The following is a 24,622-nucleotide window of genomic DNA, read 5'->3' on the forward strand; positions in this document are numbered from 1 at the left end:
ACGTCCGCCGGCTGGATGGAGTCCCGATCAAAGCCAGATGTGGCTTTTATTGGGTCTCTGATGACGTAACACGGAGGCGACATCCATGATGTCACGTCCGGGTTACTCGACTGCTAAAGGTGCTGAATTTGTGAGTGTATTCAAAAATGCAGTTTTCAGTATTTTGAATACATGAAAGTGTAGTGGAGGGGTTTAGGGTCTTTTAGACCCCCGATCCCGCCATAAAGAGTACCTGTCACTGCCTATTGCTGTCACAAGGGATGTTTACATTGCTTGTGACAGCAATAAAAGTGATCCGATTTTTTTTTTTAATAAAAAACCTGTGGTAAAATTTAAAAAATAAATAAAATAAATAGGAAAAAAAATAAAAAATTTTAGCCGCCCCCATCGCCGTGAGCTCGCGCACAAAAAAACGTATAGGGAAGTCACGCCCGCAAATGAAATCGCTGTTCCAACCACACATGTGAGGTATTGCCACGATTGCCAGAGCAAGAGCAATAATTTAACAAAAAGAACTACTCTCTAACTCTAAACTGGTAACTGTTAAAAAATTTTTAAAGCGTCGCCTATGGAGATTTTTATTGACCTTAGTTTGTCGCCATTCCGCGGGTGTGCACAATTTTAAACTGAAACCTGTTAGATATCTATTTACTAGATGTGAAATCATGTTTTGCAATATACAAAAAAAAATGGGCTAACTTTACTGTTTAGTTTTTTTAAATACAGTGAAATGTAATTTTTTTTAAAAAATGGCGTTTGAAAGACCTCTACGCAAATACCGTGTGACAAAACATATTGCAATGATTGCCATTTTATTCTGCAGAGTCTTTGCTAAAAAAATATATATAATTTTTGGGGGTTATAAGTAGTTTTCTAGCAAAAAATACTGATTTTAACTTGTGAACAAAATGTGTCAAAAATGGGCATGGTCCTTAAGTGGTTAAAGATTGACAAACTCCTATGGCTGCTACTGCTGGTTGTATCACAGATACTGGGCATTATCCACAGGGCAGGTTAAACTCTTGTTAACTGAAGAAATGGCAGCATCCACAGTGGGTATCTTCCATTTCTTAGTAAACTTTTCCTCCATAGGACATAATAATGAAAACCTTTTAGGAGGAACAAAAATCCTATCAGGATGGACCCAATCATTATACATCTCTTGCTTTAAGAGCGGATGTATGGGAAATGCCCGAGGACTATGAGGAGGGCACAATGAGCCTAGAGAGGAAAAAGAGACTTCAGCTGTCTCTAAGGGAGGAAACTTGTATCCAGACTGGACCATTTCAGTAAGAGACTGAATAAACAATCTCTGGGTTTTAGAGGCTGATAGAGACTCCCCAGAAGTGGAAACCTCAGCTTGACCTTCCATAGGGACTCCATCAGCTACATCTTCCACATCCTCTGACCAATCCTGAACTGGTTCAGGGGGTGGCTCAGGTGAGGGGGACCTATCCCGTTTCTTCCCTCCCTGTGATGCTGCAATCATGCCAGCAATCCTACCCTCAAGGCTGGCTAATGCCAATGCCAAATCGTCCTTAGGGACGTAGTCTGCGGCAGAAGTACTCAGAGTAGCTACTATGCCTGACAACCATAATGGCTCAGATATGCTAGTCACCTCTGGCTCTTCAGGAGGAGTAGACACAGTGGAAGCATGCTAGGGCCCTCAAGGCCTGACAGTGGCATCATAGTGCCTCCTTCAACTGTCCCCCCCAGCCCTTTTTCGGGCAGACATTGCTTTATAGCAAGAAAAGCTTGAGATACTAACTTAAGTGTACTCAAGGCCTGTGCCAAGCTCATACAGCTTATCACACACAGCACTGATTACCCAAGATACAGGACCTGTTTGTGCCAGTAACATACACCCACAGTGACTCACGCAACCCAGCTGCTGCTGCTCTGTGTCCCCTTCAGCCTCTGACAGAGACTAACCTGTTGGAAACAGTTCCTTCTAAATCACGCCTAATTATGCTGTATAGTGCATGTGTGCTGTGGTAAGTGGCATCCACATGCACGCCATTGCATTCAAACCCACCCTCCATGCGGCATACGTCTGTTTTAAAAAAAGCGAATATTCGCGCACGAACGGCCCTTCACCACAGACACGCCAGCATGGCAGGAGACAAACACGCGGACACTTATTCGCCAAGGCAAAAACAGCAACCACATGGGGTGAGAGCAGCTTAGGCGGAATCTTGTTTGTCACAGCTGATACCTTTCAGGTGATCAGCCCAGGGCAAGAAACAGTGTTATATAAATAGGCAAAGCAATAATGTTTTAAACATACTTTTGCATCAAACCTGCCACAATAAGATGTATCCATAGTCTCAAGCAGAAACACACATGGCACTTGTCTCTGTTATCTTATAAAAGGGAACAGTGCATAAAATATTTTAAAATTTGCAATTTTCACCTTTAAAGTTTGCTTGTATGTGTAAATATTTTAAATTGGACTCACCAGTCCCGCCACAGGATTCTGCTTAAAAACAGGAATCCAATCTTCACCCATCACAGAGAGCTTTGTCTTAGTGACTGTCAAGGACTGGGTGCCCTTGTTTTAGAGGGGCCACTGCCTTGGACCTGTAGAGCACCCTGCATGGAGAGCCTTTGGGGTTTGGTATCCTAAGGGTCCGGATCCCAGGGTCCAGTGCCTAAAAAGGACATCATTACAGGCAAAACCTTGTGTCTGCTCCCCAAGGCCAAGGTTCCATATTTTTAGTCCATTGACTGTTTAGGATGGATCTGATAGCTAACCCCTTACATTCAGTGATCTTTGATTGGGATATGTAGCATAATCTTCTTTCTTCTTCTTTAAAACATAAGAAATATGTGGAGAAACTCTCCACATTGACTATCACCTTTAGACACTGGTGAAAAAACTGAGGTACTTCCTGTGTGGGAGGGGTTATATAGGGGGACATTCTTTCTGATTGGTTGCCAGTGTTCTTCACCTATAGGTGGCTATATAACCCGTATGTTATGATTTATGGCTCTGTGTCCAGTGATGTACGAAGAGAAAGCTTTACTTTGGATTATCTGAATTATCCTCTGCCTTCTTGATCCTCAGGTGACCTTCAAAGTTTGCCTTTGTAGTCTCTGTCTACCTGGAAAAGTACTGCCAGGTGGACAAAGATGGTGCTGAAACAACCATGTCCACCACACATGGTAAAATACTTGAAGCTATTTCTACTTTTCTGAATACTTTGACCACTAAGATATTAGTGGTTAGATATTTATTTGATTGGGCAAGACTGAAACTAAGATTATTATTATCTTTGTACAAGGATATTGCACAGATCAGTCCCTTTCCTCCTTTTTGGCAGTCCCACACTGTTTTTGTTCTCTCTTCCCTCCTCGTATGCATGCTCAGCATTGGGGAGTCCTTGCCTCCTTCTCACAGGAGTTTAACTGACAGCAGCAGGAGCCATAGGCTCCTGCAGCTCTCAGAGTCTTCTGTGAGACTAGGAAAGGAGAGAAATGATGCTACAGCTGGGAAAGCACTACAGCAGTGACAGGAGTCAGGTAAGTGTTTAGGGATGTTGGCTGGGTAGGACAGTTAAGGCAGTGTTTTTCACCTTGAAGCAGAAAATGCATTAAAGCGGAGTTCCAGCCTGTAAAGAAAAAAATAGAAGTCAGCAGCTACAAATACTGTAGCTGCTGACATTTAATATAAGAACACTTACCTGTCCAGAAATGTGTCAATCGGCTTTGGGTGCAGGCGCCGACATTTTGACTAAGGATAACAGGAAGTTAAGCCTCGGGGCTTCACAGCCTGCATCCTACTGCACATGCACATGCACATGCGCTGTGCTTTCAAAATGGTCCCGCCATCTTCTGGGACCTGTGTGCCTCCCAGAAGGCAGAGGGGGAAGAAGAAGGGGCCAGACATTTTGTACATTGCCACTATAGATCTTACCCAGAAGTGGGAAAGGGTACCTGGTTTTTATAGGTATCCGCTCCCCCTCCCCCCAAAAAAGTGCCAAATGGGGCAGTGGAGGGGGTGAGGGTGTGAACAAGTTTGAGCTTCTCCTTTTGGGTAATTTGTTATTGTTTGCTCCTCTTACACTTATGACTTAAATAAGTTTACTCTGCCAAGTTGGTGCTGTCTCCTTGGAAATGCTATGTGAGCAGAGATGATTAAAGCTTAGTACACACTAGCAGTTTTTTTCATTCAACCCAGCAGGGCTGAACGAAAAAAACAGACAGCTCCGGAGGATCCGCTGTACTAACAATCCAATGTTAGTTCAGTGATTTCCCATGCTGTGCTATTGTGCCCTGCCTCTGTTAGACTGGCTGCAGTACACATGGGCTCATGCCACCCGACATTCAGCCCATGTGTACTAGGCGTAGGGGGGAATATTATCTGCATGTATAAATACATTAGTAGTCCATATAGTGAACTTGATGTTGAGTTATACACTTTAAGGTAATTGCAGATGACAAGGGGACACACTTTACATTTGGAGTAAAAGAGATTTAAACTTCACATAAGGAAATACTTCTTCACATTAACAAAAACTGTGAAAATGTGGTTCAGACCCCCTCAAGAACTCATTCTTCCTAGCTCAATAGACTGTTTTAAAAAAGAAGTAGATGTATTCCAATCCTAAATGCACATAATATAACTGGGTACCAACATTTAAACATAAATGTAATAAGAGTAGTTGATCCAGGGAATATCTGTATCTGGAGACATACTTTGTTAATACCAATGCATGCACTTCCTGGGAAGGTGAGACAGCGCCATGCTCCTGCTATTCATCAATTTTTGTCTCTTTAGTTGTTCATCTTTGTATAGTAATATTCTTCGAACTATGCAAGATTTTTCACCTTTTCAGGGCTATAGGTGCACGACTTTCTTCTTCATTGTTTTCCATGTTAATGTTGTTTTTCCTTCACAGCGATATGCTCACACAAACTGGGGTATATGTAGAGCAGGGAGAGTTGGTATGTGTTATTGTTATTGATCCATTTATCAAGTGTTAAGCCTGACTATCTTAGTAGCATTTTGTGTACCCTTATATATCTTCCCCTCAGTGTTAAGCCACCTTACATGATATAATTACACAGTGTTTGTCTGCCTTTCCAATGATCATATATAACAATTTGCCATGGGATCCTTAAATTGAGTTGATTGTTTGGGGGTATGGGTCACAAAGTTAAATGCTCCTCCATTCTTGCTTTCATAAAGAAGCAAAAGGTGGATGCCACTGCTTTTAATGAAACCCACCTAATTTATTTGACCCAACACTCTCAGGTGACCTTGGGTTGGTTGGTATTATCACACAACTCATACATCCTACTGTGGGGGGGGGGGGGGGGGGTGCCATCTTTAAGCCTACATTTGTTCAGTTCATGTTACATCATATGGAGTTATACTAGCATGGACAACCTGTTTTCCTAAATGGTATATTTTTGGGGCTTGTTGATATTTTTATGCCCTTATCCCCTTAATATGTCAGTTGGCAGGTGGAAAGAACCTTCATGTCCTCTAACTCTGGATTTACAGTAATTTGGCTTAGACTTTGTAAACAGTGGTTTAGATAAAACCAGATCTCACCCTGAAGGACCTTCATATCACAACTCATGTTACAAACTGATTTTGCCCCCATGTTGCAAGCTGCGTCTATGACAAATGCCTGGCTTCAAAATTATGCTGTTTTTTATGTATTTTCCTATTTTTCAACATATTATGACTCAGCTTCCCCTAGTGACCTTGTTCTTCTACACTTTTTACTCCTCCCTCTGCTGGGCAATGTGTGTTATCTCTCCAGATTGTTGTCACATCACTTAATTACGAAGAGCGTTTAACCACTTGCCGACTGCCTAACGACGATTTACGTCGGCAGTCAGCCCCTCACAGGCAAAGCGACGTAGGTCTACGTCGCTAGCATGTGAGGGTCTAGGGAGCGAGCGCGCCGCTGGAGGCGCGCTCCCGCTCCCGCTCGGTCACAGATCCCCCCCGTCGGGTGGAGAGGGAGAAAGGCAGTCGCCTAATGTAAACAAAGCTGCCTGTCATTCTCCCCTGTGTAACAGCACAGATCACTCAGTCCTGCTATGTAGGACCGTTGATCTGTGCTGTTACACCACTAGCCACAGCCAATCACAGTAAGAAACACGCCCCTAGGGACACAAATAACCCCTCCCTCTCAAATAAAGTTAACCCCTTCACTGCCAGTGTCATTTTTACAGTAACAGTGCATATGTATAGCACTGATTACTGTAGTAATGTCACTGGTAACCCCAAAAGTGTCAAAAATGTCAGTCAAGGGTCCGATCTGTCCGGCGCAATGTCGCAGTCCCGCAAAAAAAAATCGCAGATCGCCGCCATTACTCGTTAAATAAAAAACAATAAAAATGACAAAAATCTTTCCCTTAGCTAGTAAACGCAATAACTTTTGCACAAACCAATCAAAATACGCTTTTTGCGATTTTTCTTTTACCAAACATATGTAGCAGAAAACAAATTGGCCTAAACTGTTAAAAAATTTAGATTTTTACATTTTTTTGGGGGGAATTTCATATAAAAAATGTGAAAAATATTGTTATTTTTGCAAAATTGACGCTGTTTTTTTGTTTATAGCGCGTGATCAAAAAATCGCACAGTGATCAAGTACCACCAAAAGAAAGCTCTGTTTGTGGGGAAAAAAGGACGTCAAATTTGTTTAGGTACAGCATTGCACGACCGCGCAATTGTCCGTTAAAGTCACGCAGTGCCGAATCGCAAAATTGGCCCTGGTCAGGAAGGGGGTAAAATCTTGCGGGGCTTAAGTGGTTAAAAGTGCTTGATTTATTCTCCCTGGAGAAGAGACACCTGAGAAGGGACATGATAGCAATTTACAAATACCTCAATGTTGATCAGAGCATAGAAAAAAAACTATTCAGTCGCAAGGAATGCATGAGGACACACGGCCATACAATGCGATTAGAGGAGAAGCGCTTTAACCTCAGGCTACGCAGGGGGTTCTTTACAGTAAGGGCTACAAGACTGTGGAATTCTTTACCACAAACGGTAGTAACTGCGGGAAGTATGGCTACTTTTAAAAGACTCTTGGACATACATCTCAAGGATAAAAACATTCAGGGGTATGGGAAATGATTCACACCTACACAGGTTGAACTGGATGGACTATTGTCTTTATGCAACCTCATCTTCTATATGTAACTACTCCTGCTGGGTAACACTTAAGTGGAATGGATGCCATGCTTCTGAGTACAGCCATTGTTTCCAAAGAATGGCTTTCTTTTGTTGAAAGAAATGAAGTTTCCCTTGCTCCCTTGACTATCTGGGAAATCTTTAAAATGTTTGCTCATACTCATGGTCCTTTTGTTGGTCAAAGAAAAACTGACATCAAATGCTGCTCCTGAAATGCAGGCTGACACTTTTGCTTGGGATTCGTTCCTGCTCTATGCACAGGTGGTTACATTACAATTTAGAATTACTAATATGAGACAGCCAGGAAACACCTGTTGTTTTGGCAATGGAATATGGAGAGGGCTGTGGTAAGCTCCTGATATAAATAACTGATTGTCAATTTAACCTTCCCCCATGGCTTTGGCTCTTCACTTTCCTGGGGGATCTATAAACCACAAGAGGTGCTTCTAGTTTTTGTCACCATTTACCAGCATATTTAGGCCTCTATGTTTGCTTACACAGCAGAGTATATCTCTCAACATCTACAATCTTTTTTTTCTTTGACGCAACTAGAGATGGGCTAAACGTTCTCCTGTTCGGTTCACACCAGAACTCTTGAACATCGCAAAAGTTCAGACCTGAACCCCGAACTCCATTGAAGTCTATGAGACCCGAATTAGAAAAATCAAAAGTCCCCATTTTGAAAGCTTATATGCAAGTTATGGCCATTAAAAGGTTATGGGGGCCCGGGTACTGCCCTGGGGGACATGTATTAATGCAAAAAAAATTTTTTTAAAAAGATAATTTTTACAGGAGCAATGATTTTAATGATGCTTATATAGGGATGCTTGTGAAACAATAAAATAAAAAATTCCTTTAAAATATAGTGCCTGGGGGGTTCCCTTAGTATGCCTGTAAACTGGCACATCTGTTCCATGTATAAAAACTCCTGCAGCAAAAAAAAAATATATATTTAAATTTCTGGAAATACAATACCATTGCCGGCAATACAGAATGTTAAAAAAAAAAAATGGCATGGGAGTCTCTACAATCCATACCAGGGCCTTTGGGTCTGGTATGGATTTAAGGGGAACTCCACGCCAAAATTTTGAAAAAATGGTGTGGGGACCCCCCAAAATCCATACCTGACCCTTATCTGAGCATGCAGCCTGGCATGTCAGGATAGGGGGAGGGACGAGTGCTCCCCTCCTGAAGCATACTTTTCTCAACATGGAGGGGTGCTTTGGTGTAGGGGGATCCCACGTCATTTTACCATTTTCCTGTTGCCCGCTCCATAATAACCAGATATTCACTGTGCTCTGATAGGGCAAAGTTTTCCCCAATCGGGGAGTAGAATGCACTCTGCAGCAAAGTGCATTGTGGGTCACTTGGCGGGCAAATATCCCACTGAGCGACCCATAAATTCGAGTGTTTGCAGAGCGGGTGAACAGGCGATGTTCGGGCTGAACCTTTTGCTCGTCTTGGACCGTTTACCCATCCCTAGCCACAACTGGCCTCCAGACAGATCACAGTTCTGGAGGCTGAACCCTTCCTGAGGTCCAGACTACCATATCCAAATTTGCACAGGCTTTATTGTAAAAAAAAACTATTTTATGGGACTTTTACAAGGCAACCAAATATAGGAGAAAACAAATGAATTTAAAAATATAGAGTTTATTAAGGTTTCTTGAAAAGGAAAACCTCACATGAGGCTTTATCATTAAAATCAATGGAAATTAACAATCAAGATTGATGTTTTATACATAATATCAAAGGTGATACCCTATGCCATAAACTGCACACTTCCCTAAGTAAGTATAATTCCTGAGGTAGATAACAGCTATGCATGGAAAAGGCAATCCAACACCGTTTCCAATCTCTTCATCAGCGATATTGATCACCACCCTTGAATAAAAAAGATTCTACCATAATTTACATTCTAAATCAATATATTCCAGTACAACAAAGATAGTTTGAAATTATACTTACATATGTTTGAATAAATTGATGGTTTCCCTGTGAGGTCAACAGCCCTCCAATAGGCAGGAACAGAGAAGCACCCAACAGGACCACATGTCTTTTTGATGTATCTATAAATTGGATATATGTAGTCCCCTATAGAAAGTTGGGCTTATGCAGTGAGGCAGAGCAGAGCTTCCTCAAATAAAAAATACACAGTGAAAATGAAAGCAAAGATGGCAGAACAGCAAGTCAAAAAAGAGAAAAAAAAAAAAAGGAGAAAAAATTTTCCTCCAAAAAAATCACCAGCACTGAAAACACAAAATTAAAGAACTTACCATTCACCATATACGTCTCCAGATCTCAAGCCCACTAGAGCAAAAAAGGAAGAGAAGGAACACCACTCCCCACCAAGGAGAGCTCTGTACAGTGCCTCACAGCAGCCCATATATACGGGGGAGTAATTGAAAAAAAAACACCTATCCCTGTTTGCACAAGCTTAGGCCCAAGGCAACAATGGCTTACCAATACGGTTCTCTCCCTCTGACCTATATAAATAAATACTTAGTGAATATATTACACTCCCACCATTTATGTCCATAATGCTTATCGCCCAAACAGTCCTCTCTGCTCCTCCCAAGACATCTTGTTCTCCAGCTCCCTTGTTACCTCCTCCCATACTCACCTCCAGGACTTCTCCAAACTTCTTCCATCCTCTGAAACTCCCTATCCCACTATGAAACAAAAAAAGCTGCTCCGGGTGAGTGAGTCTCTGGTTAATCCCCCACACACACTAGTCAGGTGCTTGCCCAGCTTGCATGCTGTATATCACAAGGAAACAATTCCGGATGGAACTATTGAACCTTCATATGACAAGTGGTTGACAGATGGAGCAGGGGACAAAGAGGTAGACACGTTTCACGCAAATGTTGGCGCTTAGTCATTACCTACTGGAACTAGTCACCACAATCACCTAAATACAGCTCTAATGTGTCATCATTAGGTTACAGGTGAACTAACCAAGTAAAAACAGTAGAGTACAGTATAACAAAGAAAACCCGGCTGCAGTAAATGGTACATCCACTCAAATCTTGTGTGAAGAGTTTGGTCCAGATCCACTGCCAGAAAGAATATGATACACCAATTGAACTCGGAGCACACTCGACACATCATTCAAAATCATTATATAGTAGCAACAACATATACAAAATAATAGAAAAAGTATGAAAAAAATATATATATAATCTAGTATCTCACTAAAGTGAGTAAACCCCTCACTTTTTTTGTGAATATTTTATTATATCTTTTCATGTGACAACATTAAAGAAATTACACTTTGCTACCATGTAAAGTAGTGAGTGTACAGCTTGTATAACAGTGTAAATTTGCTGTCCCCTCAAAATAACTCAATACACAGCCATTATTGTCTAACCTCTGGCAACAAAAGTGAGTACACCCCTGAGTGAACATGTCCAAATTGGGCTCAAAGTGTCAATATTTTGTGTGGCCATCATGATTTTCATCATTATTTTCCTAGCACTGCCTTAACCCTCTTGGGCATGGAGTTCACCAGAGCTTCACAGGTTGCCACTGGAGTAATCTTCTACTCCTTCATGAAAAACATAATGGAGCTGGTGGATATTAGAGACCTTGCGCTCCTCCACCTTTCTTTGAGGATGCCCCGCATATGCTCAATAGGGTTTGGGTCTGGAGACATGCTTGGCCAGTCCATCACCTTTACCCTTAGCTTCTTTAGAAGGCAGTGGTCATCTTGGAGGTGTGTTTGGGGTCGTTATCATGTTGGAATACTGTCCTGCAGCCCAGTCTCTGACTCTCCGCAGAACTTTAGGTTTATATCTATTCAAATGTTGAGCCCCTGCTTATTACCGTTACAATTAAGATTGCTTAAATGGTCTAAATTAGCTGTTAATAATTGTGAGTTTAAAGATTACACAGGCCTACAGTCTTTCAACCTGATGTTGAATCAGTGTCTTAAGCTATGGAACATTGCTATGTCCAAGCTAGGTATTCTGGGGGTTCCTGTTCACACTCCACCATGGAAGAATGTATCTTTGCCTGTGCTTTGTATGGTGCCACATTTAAGCTCTGATGTAGGCATGCTGTCACTGTTTAAGCTCAGATCTTAACTGGTAGGCAACTTAAATCCTATTGTATTAAATGGAAAAACTTAATTTGCCAAATCCAATGCTTTTCTGATACCATCAGGTTACATACGATCACCAGACAATTTTGGCCCATATTACCTGTGCTTGCAGATAATCCTTTGGCTACTCCCAAACAAGTTATTTCAGAATTCTTTGCAGATTTCTAGGTTTTATGCAAACTTACAGCAGGTTGAAAGATTTTTTGAGAGTCAGATTTGGGTCCTCTTGTTAATGAGCCCTGGAGAGAGGTTCTAACGAGCCAATGATTACTGTTCCAGGAACTTACTAATAAACCCACTGATAAATGTATACTTAACTAGGTAGAGGTACATGCAAGCAGGTATTTTCTTTTTCTGCTGTGTCCTCCAGAGTGATCCTGCTACTGGCAGTTTCTCAAAAACTACAAGAACACAAGTGTGACATGGCCCTAAATTGTTAATCTCTTCAGACTATAATGCACTCTGTCTGGAAAGATGATATTTGGGGCATGAGTCAATAGCAACCAAACCTAAATCATTATCAAGTTTGTCCAGTGATCTTGGAACAATATTTTTTAAAAAAAATCATACTGTCAGCAATTACTGTCCAGTCTCCAATATGAACTGAAAATGCCTCTATCATGCATCTGAGCAATTTATGGAAATATTTTTATAATGAGATAATTTCAGTGTGTCACAATAACTCATTATGTCTGTGCCTATAGCAATAACAATTATTTCAAGTGCTGTGAGGCCAGTTTGTTTCAACTAATAAGAAATAAGATACAATGTCACTTCCCTAATAATAGACTTGATCTGTATTGCCATGTAATTGCTCTATACTTAGTGCTTATTGCCTATTTTAAATTGCAGTTATTTCAGAGAATCAGTGTTTTATTAAATGCATAGTGTTGTCTTGAAAATATATAATTTAATACACATATATCTTGTGTGCATATGTATAGTATAGTATATATATATATATATATATATTGAGTATGAGGAAGTGGTGTGACATCCAGACTGATATGTCTGTTAGTAAATAGGGATGATCGAACGGTTAGGGTCGACCATCGGTTCGACCTGATCATTGGCTGTTCGAAATTCGGCCGAAAAATTTTTTGCTGAAAAAGTTCGGAATTCGGCAACCAGAACCGACCAAAATGCAATGGGACAGGAAATGGGCTTTAAAAGCCCGTGATTGGACCAGCACCATCAGTAAAAGCCAAGTGAGGGGGCAGGAGAATGCTAGGAATGTGATTGGAGTGACTAGGGGGTCCAGAGGCCAAACATTAGTGAATACGCCCCCCAGTATATAAGATAGCCCCGCCAAATTCCTAGCATTGTAATACAGGGACATGGAAGAGAGTGGAAGCAGTTCTGTTACTTCTGCTTCAAAGTGTCATTTAGCAATTTTTAGTGTGAGCAAAGGGATATCTAGTGTAGTTAGGGTGCTATTTTCCACTTTAGTTAGCTTTAATAATCTAGTTTCTGTAGGGAAAGTGTTAAGTGCCAGGGTGACCGCAGTGTAGTGTAGGGTTAACTGACTCTGACTGCTATGGCAGGGTGACCAAACCCTTCCATGTCAGGGTGACCGCTATAGAGAAAAGATTGTTTCTCTTAGGTCACTTATAGAATAGCGATATGGCTTCTCGCCGGTCAACCTGCTTTTTGCTGCAGGCGTTCATAGGGCTTTGAGGACATGTTTGGAGTCAGGCATGACATCTGAACTTCTGTATAGGGGTATATATACACACACATGTATGTATATATACACCTACACATACATAGGTGTGAAAGTAGCAGAACACTATGCTTGCTCTAATGAAATAATTAACAGGCATATGTCTCCGCTCCTATCACACCTATATATGTATATGTGTATGTGTACACTTTTTGGACCCCCCCATACACTAAATCCAAAGAAATCTCATTTATTTTTGTCCAATAATTTTTTCAATAATTGGCTCTCTATCAAAAATGACAATTTTTAAGAACTTTTTTGTGTGATTAATAGTCCGTGGGGCATGACCCAGAACCCTAGGCACTTTTTAGGGGCATTTATTGGGTTTTAGGGCTTCAAAATGGTGTTTTTTGATTACCGAAGTTCGGGTCCCATTGATTTCAATGGGGTTCTGAAATCCGGGCCGAACATTTGGGAAGTTCGGGTGTTCTGGTCGAACCAAACTTTTGAAAAGTTTGATCATCCCTATTAGTAAAAAATGATGCTTGTGGAGACTGATGGAGTGAGCTGAGGGGTAGAGAAATTGGCATGGGTGTCATCAGCGTAAAAATGGTATTGCAAGCAATGCTGGCCAGGCTGACCCAGAGAGGGTGTGTAGTTTGAGAATAGGAGAGGTCAAAGAACAGACCCTTGGGGAACCCTGATGGAGAAAGGAAGAGGAAGTAAAGAGTACAGTCACGGAGACTAAAGGAGTGGAGTTTTTTTAGGAGGAAGAGGAGGCGGTCTACTGAGTCAAAGGAAGCAGAGAGGACCAGGAGTGGAGTGCACTGCCCATTGATTTTAGCTGTTAGTAGATCATTTGTGAGTTTTAAGAGAGCAGTTTCTGTGGAGTGTTGAGGGCGAAATCCAGACTGAAGTGGATCAAGAGGAGTATTCTCAGTAAGGTGTTTGCTCTGTCCGTTGTATGACCAGACAAGGAGTTCAAGGAGTTTGGAGTAAAAAGGTGAGCAAGGAGCACATTGTTTGTTAAGATTGATGGGGTCCAATGAGTGCTTTTTAAGTATTGGGGGTGACTAGTGCATGTTTTAGAGTCTTGGGGAATGTGCCAGAAGAGATGAAGAGATTAAATATGTGACCTAGGGAGTATAAGATAGAGCCAGAGGGTGACTGTAGAGAACAGGGTCTAGGGCTGGTGGTTAGGTGGGCATTAGAAAAAAGTTTAGCAACCTTGTCTATAGTAGTGGAGTTGAATAAGAGAAGTATTGATTGTACAGCGGAAATCTCATCACAAATTGTACCAGTCTTATTTTTAATGTTATTGGCAATCTCCTGGGCAGTGAGTTAATTGGTGGAGGCAGTAGAGGACGAGGTAGAGAGTTGAAGATAGAGATTATAGTTGATGGGGACTAGATGAGAAGTTGTTAATGAGAATGAATAAAATAGAACTGGTTGGCAGTATGGTAGCAAGAATTGTATTTTTGGAGGGCAGACTTATATTGGTTGAAATCTTTCTGAGACTTGGTCTTAAACCACAGGTGGTCAAGAGTATGGCTACTTTTTTGAAACTTCTGGTGTTTTCTGTTTGCCAAGGTTGTAGGGGTTAGGCCTGATTTTGTGTGTAGTGAGGAGGGCGAGTGTGTCCAGGCTAGAATGGGACAGGACAGGAGTGAGATTTTATCACAGAGGAGCTTAGTAGCCAAGTAGAGAAGAGAAGGGTTGATGAGGGTTTCTAGGAATAACTGCTACGTGATTGGAGGGAGAGGAGCTGGAAGACAGGGAGAGAGCAGAACTAATTAGGTAGTAATAAGAAAGAGGACAAGGATTGCTGGAGAGGTTTCATTTAGTGCATAGGTAGGATATAACAAGGTCAAGGGCTGTCATCAGAATGAGTAGAAGCATGTATCCATTGCTTCCTGTCAAAAGAGGAGGTTAGACTGAGAAGTTTAGAAGTAGCAGGAGTGTTAGTATTAACAGGGATGTTAAAGTCACCAAGAATGATTGTGGAGATTTCAAAAGAGAAAAAGTAGGGTAGCCAGGCAGAGAAGTCTTCGAGGAAGGTTGATACGGGTCCAGGGGGCTGGTAAATCACAGAAATTCTTAGGGAAACTGGAGAAAATAGACAAATTCAATGTGCTTAAAATGAGGAGAATGACAAAGAAGGAGCTAGGTAAAGTACCTGAAAGGTGCTATGTGGGGATAGAAGTATTCCCACTCCACCTCCCTTCTGTCCACTGGGTCTGGGAGAGTGAGTCCAGAGAAGACCATTATGGCAGGAGTAGCAGTGTCGGATTCATGAAGCCAGGTTTCAGTAACAGCAAGTAGATTAAAGGAGTTAGTGATAAAGAGATCATGGAAAGAGGTGAGCTTGTTACAGACAGAGCAAGCATGAGAGAAAGGGAGGCTGGTTTTGGACAGAAGAGGAATAAATTGTGTTGATTGTGGCTGCGGCCAGAGAGCATGGGTGATGGGAGCGTTGGGCACAGTTAACTGATGGAGGCCCAGAGTTTGGGGATATATCTCCAGAGGTTAGAAGAAACAGAAGGATAAAGAAGGTAATATGGGAGTGTGACTTATATAAAGGGACTATGATAATCCCAGCCATATGTCCCCCAGACAAGTTTGGAAGAGTTTAAAAAACCAATTAAACATGTATTTGGGCTAGGGTTAAAATTTCCCTTTAGTAGATCAGCTTAAATATATGCTATTTTTCTCTCAATGCTTACATACAGTATGTTATGGTTGGTCCTTTTTGGTTGTAGATGATGATAATTTGGCAAAAGGTAAGATATATATGAATTTATCTTACTGAATAAAACAAAAGGTATTTAGAAAACTAAGTGACTACCTATAGCTCTTGCTTTAAATAGTTGCAATATATATATTATTATGAGTGAGTATAATAAAATTCATAAAATTGATATTAGTGACAAATATAATAATAAGTGCAGATAGTAAACCTTATTCCATATGACAATTGGAAACCGTGTGTGTCGGCGCAAGCCGATAGCAAGGAAGCAAGCGCCTTCTGAGACGTCACCGGATGTGACGAAACGCGTAAGATTGGAACGCACAGCGTAGTGACGTGTGACGTAGGTGGAACGCAAGCCGAAAGTTCTCCCGCTTGCTTCCTCGCTATCGGCTTGCGCCCGACACACACGGTCACACAGCGGCCGTATTAGGGCTGCATTCGGGTCAAACCCATGCTTTGTATCATATTTTTTTGCTTATATTTGCACATTGCTTTGTAATTATTCCTTTTTACCCAAACGGGAATAAACTTATATCAAAAGATATCACACTATCTGGAGCTCCTTTTTTTTCCTTATATCCTTTTGGCACGAGGGGAGAAGAGAAAGAGGGGGATCCCACCATCTCATCCACCTGGAACAAGCCATAAGTTGATTCCATTCTAGCCTGGACAGCTATTCAAGCTCAATCGGTCGTGGTGCTGTAAGGCACACATGACCCTCGTCATCTGGTAAGTGATTGAATCTTACCATTGTTACGGTGACATTATAGCTATATGGATTACTACTGAGTGGATTGAGCAATCATCACGCTGAGCACTTGCACTTTTCGTTTGGAAATTGGCACTGTTTGCACAAAAGACTCACTTAATACAGCATTATATATTGGATTTTTAATCTTGGACTTTTCATACTCATAATTTTTTAATTGTCATATGGAATAAGGTTTACTATCTGCACTTATTATTATATTTGTCACTAATATCAATTTTATGAATTTTATTATATTCACTCATAATAATATATATATTGCATCTATTTAAAGCAAGCACTATAGGTAGTCACTTAGACTACTTACCTGCAAACATCCCTCATATTTCTATAGCAGCTGCTACAAACACACCATTTTAAAAATCATTTTTTATTCACCATTTTATCACTATTTATTCACATTTATAAATTAAACACGTGGCGCGGGGCATATACACCAGTATATTTCTTACATATTTATAAAACTGTTCTGTTACTCTTAATGCTCTAGTAGTCTATGTACATTACCATGTGATTAACTGATTTTGTCAGTGTATTTTATTCCATAAATCTTGGGTTAATATTTTTTAAATTAATTTTTAAATTATTTTTTTAATTAATTTACCACTAACCTATATTTTGGTTTTAGCGCCATAAGATAAAAAATAAAGGGGACTTTTTTTTTTTCTTTTTTAGGAAGTAGACTAGTAGAATTAGATTAGTAGATCTTTTGGGAGAAACAAATGGTTTGTGGCATTCCTCTAGAAGGAAAATATGGTCAACTTAAAGAATAGCTATATCATCCATTACATTTTTTGATTGAATAATAGCTTCAATATTGTTCATTTACAGGAAGCATCAAAATTTTAAGAACAAAAGCATCAAACATGTAAGTCTGATATGCATTTGCCCCAAATCCTTATATCATGGTATTTTCAAGAGAAAAAATATTAAAAGGCAGCTTGCAAATGGTAGAACTTACATTTGCGTGGTGTACAATGGTGGGCTTACATTTGCAGTGGTGTACTACAAGGACTGCTTTAAACACAGTTTTGTTCAGTCTATTGATTAATTATCCAATTAATGGAATATAAAGTATTTTTGCTATTTTTGTTGATGATTCAAAGTTATGTGGAATTTTTACAACTCAGTAGTTTAATGCCATAATACAAAATAATCTAAACAATAAACAGTTTAAGGCAGATATATTTGTTTGTAAATTACTTTTATTAAAGTTTTAAAAGTTATAGTAGATACTAAACCTATGTCACATAGCCAAAAGGACTTGTCATATTTATCATCACCAATATTTGGGACTGAGCCATTTTATTTTTTTTTTCCACTATTTATTTATGGATTTTGTTTGAGAATTGCATATTTGCACTATATAAACTTTATTATCATCATCTTTCACCATTTGAAATCATGATTTTTTGTTTCAGAATTGCACATTGGCACTATATATATATATCTATATATATATCTATATATATATATATATATCTATATATATATATATAGATATATATATATACTTTTTAATTTATTTGATTTGTATTGCAAGCGATGTTCACACACACAGAGCTAACCCTCCTGTGGGTCACTCTGAACATCACAAAACAGAGCCGTTGGGCATACCCTGGCTCAAGTAAACAATTAAAAGTATAATTATTATTGTTATACAGGATTTATGTAGTGCCAACAGTTTAGGTCATAACTGTTGGGGATGGGCTGATGGAAAAAATAAACAATAATAATAATAAAAAAATCATCTAAATGTGGACAGGGTAGAGGATAGTCAGACCGATTGAGGTAGGGGCTTCTAGGGGATGGGAGAGGCTGGAAGCGAGCTGGGGGCAGAGTTGTGGATGGCTTTGTAAGTTATTTTTAGTATCTTGAATTTAATTCGTTGGATGAGCAGAAGCCAGTGGGGGTGATCGGCAGAGAGGAGTAGCAGACACTGAGTGGTTGGTAAGAATTCATGATGGACTCATGGGGGGATAGCCTCAGGTAAGCCTATGAGGAGGGAGTTGCAGTAGTCAAAATGGGAGATGACCAGGGAGTGAATTAGAAGCTTTGTGGTGTCATTGGTTAGGAATGGGCATATCTTGGAGATCATGTTAGGTGGGGGGTGCCTGCGCATCAGAGATCTCCTCATGAATAGTATCAGTCTTATTTTTCAAGTTATTGGCGCTCTCCTGGGCATTGAATGAGTTAGTGGGTGGAGGCAGTGGAGGACAAAGAAGAGAGTTGAACGCAGAGAAGAGTTGATGGGGACTAGATAAGAAGGTGTAAATAAAATTGATAAAACTGGTCTGCTTGGCGGGAATTGTATTTTTAGAGGGTAAAGTATATATCCTAACTCAGCTTAGAACATAAGGCAACTAAACAATTACTCAGGTCCACAAAATAGGATTATAAAAAGATATAAAGCCACATTTAAAAGCTCCTCATATGACATAGAAGAAATTCCAGGTAAAATAAAAAAAATCAAGACAAAATAGAGAATACCCCCCCCCCCCCACTGGCAGAGAATGTACAAAGAAAGTATAAAGTGCATTCCAGCATAGTGGACTCCATTCACAAAACTGTATTGTTCCCCTTGAAAAAGGCGGTAAAATACAGCTCAGCGTTTTTCAAAAGGTTTTTTGACATTCACCTAAAATACTGCATGTGTTATTTGGCTGTGTTTTGTGGTATTTTCCGCAATCAACTATGTGGTAATTTATCCCAGGTGTCCTGATATCCAGTGGGCGGCGCTTCTTTTTTGGTGCACACTTCTCAGGGCCCTGGCAGAAGAGATGGCGAAGGAGAGCTCATCAGAAGAAAATTTTGTAGATTTGAGCCTGAAATACAGTTAAGTTAAAAGGTACCAACATCCAGCATAGATTCATGAAGGGGAAGGTGAAAAAGGGCTGTTCCTCCCCATAGGAACAGTCCAGAGGAACGGGGAAAGGAAAAAGGGAAACAATTTTTGGATTTTTCCAGTACCGTTATAAAGTATTATATCACATGTAGAAGTCTTTTAGAAAATTGTATTCAAAACAAGTTTACACTAAAATTTAAACATTGGTGCAAAATACCATGAATAGATTAATGGCTGATTATTCTAACCAGGGAGTACAGAGTAATATCCAGGCGTATATTCCTCAACATGTTTCACGGAGAAAACCGCTTCTTCAGGAGGATATTCAAAATACGCGCACTCTTATGATGATAACAACATATACTCAACATATAAGAATAAGACAAAAACCAATTGAAACTGGTTTAACATTATCAAACCAAATATACACCAATCAATGGGGAAGGGTTGGGCTCACCTGGAGATAGCAACAATCACCAACCCCAACGACATGTCAGCGACCTAGTTCTCTCACCGGCGGACATGGGAGACACTTTCCCCTCCCCTCCCCCCTCCCCCTCCATTCCCCCCTCCTTCCCCTCCCCTCTCTCCTCCCCATCTCCCCTTCCCCCCCTTCACCTCCCTTCTTTTTTTTTATGTTTTTTCTTTTTCCTTTTTTCACACTGTATCTGTGGATATGGGAATGCATAAGGATATGGTATTAAAATTTCTTATTATTTTACCATCAATAGTGTCTCCCATGTCTGCCGGTGAGAGAATTTGATGGCTGACTTGTCATGGGGGTTGGTGATTGTTGCTATCTCCAGGTGAGCCCAACCCTTCCCTATTAATTGGTGTATATTTGATTTGATAATGTTAAACCAGTTTCAATTGTTTTTTTTTCTTATTTTTATATGTTGAATATATGTTGTTATCATCATTAGAGTTCGTGTATTTTGAATATCCTTCTGAAGAAGCAATTTTCTCCATGAGGAATATACGCCTGAAAATTACTCTGTATTCCTTGGTTCAAATAATCAGCCAATAATCTATTTATGGTATTTTGTACCAATGTTTCAATTTTAATGTAAACTTGTTTTGAATAAAATTTAGTAAAAAGACTTCTACATGTGATATAATACTTTATGACGGTACCGGAAAAATCCATAAATTGTTTCCCTTTTTCCTTTCCCCGTTCCCCTGGACTGTTCCTATGGGGAGGAACGGCACTTTTTTCCCTTCCCCTTCATGAATCATCAGAAGAGAAGCCAAACATTCTTGAGCAACAGACACTTTTATCTTAGCACATGCACTTGCATATGTGTTTTTTTTTTGTTTATCTGATTCATTTCTGGTTAGGGTTGCCACCTCAACCCTTTAAAACCGAATACCTATTAAATTCACAGGTTCTGTGGCTGATTAAGGTGGTAAATAAACTCACATAATGAAACGCGTTAGGATTGTCAAGAGTGCCGAATTGTATTGAATGCTTCTTACCATCTGACCCATTGTAAGTGCAATACTTTCTTTGCTTTAATAAACCATTTAAACGGTATAACGCTGTGGTGTCTTTTCGATTTATCCCACATATACCTTTCTGACTGGGGATTCCCAGATAGCCATATGTGTACCATCCGGGAGTGACCTTCCAATATCCACCATTTGAAGGAGAATTTGTGGAAGCCTTTGCCATCTGTTCCAAGGAGATCATCACTTTTAGCCTGCATGACCCAATTGCTGTAAGGTACTTTGGGTCCATGCCATCTGGTGAACAAATTATATTCTCTTTTTGGTGTGGGATTTATTACAAGTATTCACTCTTCCATGTGGGACTGGTCACCTCTTTTTTTGTCTAATTTTGCATATTGGACTTTATTTTTGCATTATAGTGTGTATCCCATTGTACTCACTTTAACATTTGAGCGCTGCACAATTTATGTTATATTTGGTTGCCATCACAGTATGTTGGAGTGTCAGCGGCTATTTGTTCACTATTTTTTGTTAGCGCAGTATTTTTTCACTACAATTTTGAAACTCACATAGTGCCTTATCTGCATTAAATTAGCCTCAGAACCTATGTAATTAATATGTGTTATGTTTTAAATGTATTAGGTGGCAGACCTATTTCTGGTGCAACCCTTGCACATGTTTGATCGGCCTCATTTCTGCATGCTTAAACCCCTTTTTAACTGTACACTCCTGTGGTGTGCCTCACTACTTGCTCTACACGTTTCCTGCTTGTTTACCCAAAAATGCTCAGTGTAAATCTTCAGCCTATCTTCTCTATTTATTTAGGCTTCTGGAGCATGCCCTAACATGTTTGCTGTGCATTTGTTTGATATCGCTTAGAATAGGAAAAGAAGACAACCACAAACTACATGGAATCTTAACATAAAATGTTATATAGTTTCAGCTCAAAACATCCAACTTTGAGGCAGACTTATCAATATCAGAGTCAGAGGTACATATATACAGTATATCTGCTTTTTTTATGTTCTCTTATACTGTTTTCAAGTCATCCATTGGAAAATTTTGTTTTCTCTTGATCTTAAATATGCTTCATTTGTTTTCTCTGAACCTTCCAAGCCTTTTCTTTTTTCTTTTTCTGCAGTATGAAACCATGGAACACAAGTCACCTGCTGAATCAATAAAGCATCCATGGTCCAAAGTAAGTATGTATTTGTTATTCCTACGTTCACATGCATTGGTCCAGAATTTTGGACTAACAGATTTTTATTGTGTCCAATAGATTCAACATCCCAAAGTGAGCCAGGAGCCATAGGAGAACCAGAAAACATGTTCTGGAGGTAAGTTATAATAGCTTCCTTTCAATCCTAAAATGCATGTCTTCAAATGCTCTCATGTGTACTGTGTGCCTAGTTGTGGCAAGTATGCGCCTATTGTTGTTTGAAGGAATTTCAGGTTGAAATAAGCATCTTAATTTTTCTTTCCTTTCTAGACACTACAATTATTCTCCAAGAGGAAAAACACCTCTAGATGGATAATTCCCAAAGTGTAAGATTTAGACTGCATTCTTGTGAAGGTATTTACTCCTTTCCAAACAAACATACTTCACATTTCTACGTCTAACTCTGCCTAACGTTGTGATTCTGTTGTAGTTGAAGGATACAAAAAAAAAAACTCAGGAAAGATGGGCTTGGTCAAACCAGCAAACTTTATGATAAACAATAAATGGTATTTTTACATGTCAAATATAAAGTAAATTTATTAGGCAACTTAAAAGCATCTTTGTGTTTTAGTGCCCTAAAGACAACATTGTCTCAGAAGCAAGCCATCATGGAATTCACAGGTCACCCAGAAGTCTCGCTTATCTGAAAGAAACAAAAGCAAGGTTAGTCTAAACCTCTTAGAATGCTCAAGTCAAACAAGTGCTCAATGTTCTTAATGCCCTGTAAATCTCTCAGCAGATCTATCATTCACAAGCTTTCACCATCTTGGCAAGTGACAAAGAAGAGGAGTCCCAAAGGCCCACTACCCAAGACAGAAAGAAATTACAGTTAACCCTGACCCAAGTCAACTACACAGATCAAACCAAACGTACACATCTCTGTTAAGATCCAAGAAAAGCAGACCTCATGACAGTTCTAGTGACAGCAGTTGCAAGCAAAAATCCAATATCCTAACAAGTGGAAATGCTCATATGGTAAGCAACAAATTCTGAAGTTCACCTATGCAGAGAATGTGGCATTGGTGGAGCCTTTGGCTCCTGCGTTTGACAAATTGTTGGGTTCCTAGATGTTTAAGAGTGATCGAGCATGGAAGGAAAAGCAATGGATAATCATTGAAAAAAATTAGGAGTGCTCTGCGCAGATGGTTAACCTCCCTGGCTCAGGGTTAATTTTCAGTACCAAAAACGTTAACCCCGAGCCACACTTGGGATTACCCTGTAGTGATATGTATCTTGTCCCCAGTGATCCCCCAATGTCCTCCGGCTCTGTCCTCTGGTCGATGCCGGCATTCGTTTTCCGGGTTCCCTTCCCTGTGAGCGCCACAATACAGGGGGGCAGAACCCGGTGGGAATTTAAAAAAAAATAAAAACAAAAACACACATACACATTGTAATACATTGTAATCTGTCATGATTACATTACTGTGTGAAACCATTTCACCTCAGTTTGTCCCTAGCGATTTGTCCAGTGCCCTGCCTGCACTTTTAGTGTTCTTTCTGCGAGAACGTTCATGGCATCCAAAAAGTGTTCCTTTAGGTCAAAAGCAGTTTTAGACCAGCTAGAAAACAGTGATAGCAAATTGGAATTACTTAAAGAATTGAGCGATATTGATTCCTGGGGAAATTTGTCCTCGGACACTGAAAGTGACGACAGCGACGATTCTGCGACTGAGTTCAGTGATGTGCAAACTTGGTGCTCTATTGACTGCAGTACGGATCAGGCAGTGCCCCCAAGATTCCCATTTACTGGAGCACCTGATATGAAAGTAGACATTGAAAACGACAACCCCTTGGCATACTTAAAATTATTTCTGACCGATGAGGCTATTAAAAAAATTGTTACTGAGACAAACCGGTACAAAGAGCAACAATTGGCTCCTCTGCATTGGAAGTTTTCAAGATGCAGAAAATGGGAACCAGTGACCACAGAGGACATTTGGAAATTTCTGGACCTAATAATACTTCAGAGAGTGGTGGGGAAACCCCTGCAGAAGTGGTATTGGACAACTAATACATTACTTGCCACTCCATTCTTTGGCACAATCATGTCAGTGTACAGATTTTCCCTGATCATGAAATATTTACACTTCAAAAACAACAAAGAATTTGATGAAACTACTCATCCTGCACAAATACTAAAGAACATTATGGAAGTATCTCAAATGATTCTAAAGAATTTCCAAACTATGTTCCAGAAAGAGATGTCAGCATAGATGAAAGTCTAATGGCCTAGGGAAAGCTCAGCTGGGTGCAATACATTGCATCAAAGAGGGCACGATTTGGCGTTAAATCCTACATGCTATGCAAATTGCCAACTGGCTACATTTGGAATTCAGTCACTATACACTGGAAAAGGAACAAAATTCCATCCAAAATACAGCAACTATGGAATAGCAACATTTTGCGTTCTTTCAGTCATTGAGCCATTGCTAAATCAGGGCTATTGTGTAACAACTGACAACTTCTATATGTCTCCTGAACTTTATGAGTTTCATCTACAAAACAAAACAGATGCCTATGGAACTGTTAGGGCTAACCGGCACGACATGCCACCAATGTTTGTCAATAAGAAGCTGAAGACTGATAGAAATGGTTGCCTGGCAGAAAGGCAAAATTATGGCACTGCAATGGTGTGACAAGAAAGATGTGTGCCTAATGAGTACAGGTCAT

This window comes from Pelophylax lessonae (genome assembly GCF_965119305.1).
Source record: "Pelophylax lessonae genome assembly, chromosome: 2".
NCBI classification, from domain to species: domain Eukaryota; kingdom Metazoa; phylum Chordata; class Amphibia; order Anura; family Ranidae; genus Pelophylax; species Pelophylax lessonae.